Below are 1298 nucleotides of genomic sequence, written 5' to 3' on the forward strand. Positions count from 1 at the left end.
TAGATAAGAAACACATTGAAAGGAATAACCAGCAGAGTAGAGGAAGCTGAGGACCAGATCAGTGAATTAGAAGAAGGGGTAGAAAAAAAATCAACCAATCAGAAAACCAAAAGGAAAAAAACAATTAAAAAACAGGAAGACAGCTTAAGAGTACTGTGGGACAAATAGAAATGTAACAAAAATCACATCATAGAAGTTCCAGAAGAAGAAAAAAATGAGCACAGGTTAGAAAATATATTTGAAGAAAAAGTGACAGAACCATGCTGACTAGCTCTCTGCTGAGCGACCTGAAGATGAATACCAGAGGAGTTGGATCTCAGCTAAAGGACAGTATTCCAATTACTGAGCTATCTGCAAATGGACCTTTAGAAAATCGTAATCTTCTTTGAAAAGATTTTTCTTGCATGAAAAATAAATTTTTGTCCAGTAATCCTCTTGAATTATCAGAGAAAAATATCCAGCTCAACCAAGATAAAATAAATTTTTCTACACTGAGAGACATCCAGTGTCCGTTTGCTCCACTAAAATAGCAAATGGAATTCAAGGCAGTGCAGCAGGTTCAGTGTCTTCCATTTCTTCTGAGCTTAAACCTTTCACTGGATATTTTGAGGGGTACTGATGAGACTTCTGGATTAAAGATATTCTAAATGACCCATCACAAAGTGAACTAATGGGAGAACCACACTTGATGGTGGAATATAAACTTGGTTTACTGTAATGCAGTGTGCTGACCATGGAAATGGAGGGGTGAAATCTTGTTTATAGTCATCTTCTTACTATCATTTTATGTATACAACATTAAACGTACTGACACATGAGAAGAAAAAAAAAAAAGAAAAAGTAACAGAAAACTTCCATAACTTGGTGAAGAAAGAAGGCATTCAAGTTCAAGAAGCACAGAGGGCCCTGGACAGTTTGGCTCAGGGGTTAGAGTGTCCGCCTGTGATCCAGAGAGACCTGGGTTTGGTTCCCGCTAAGGGCACATACCTCGGTTGCAGTTTGTCTCTAGTTCTGGTTGGTTGTGCAGGTGGCGGCCACTTGAAGTGTCCCTTTCGTGGTGATGTTTCTCTCTCTCTTCTCTCTCTCTCTCTCTCTCTCTCTCTCTCTCTCTCTTCCTCTCTCCCACTCAGTCTATCTGAACAAAAAATGGAAAAATGTCCTTGGGTGAAGATAAAAAAAAGAAGAAGAAGAAGAAGCACAGAGAGGCCCAGGTAAGAAGAACTCAAACAGGCGCACACCAAGACACATAGTAATTAAAATGACAGAAATTAAAGACAGAGAGAATCCTAAGGGCAGCA

At 39.2% G+C, this 1298-nt stretch overlaps 1 pseudogene; it reads left to right on the forward strand.

The window, feature by feature from the left end:
- The first annotated feature begins 293 nt into the window (after positions 1-293).
- Positions 294-718, forward strand: LOC118631895 (annotated as a pseudogene).
- The last annotated feature ends 580 nt before the right edge of the window (positions 719-1298 follow it).

This window comes from Molossus molossus, unplaced genomic scaffold (assembly GCF_014108415.1).
Source record: "Molossus molossus isolate mMolMol1 unplaced genomic scaffold, mMolMol1.p scaffold_m16_p_16, whole genome shotgun sequence".
NCBI classification, from domain to species: domain Eukaryota; kingdom Metazoa; phylum Chordata; class Mammalia; order Chiroptera; family Molossidae; genus Molossus; species Molossus molossus.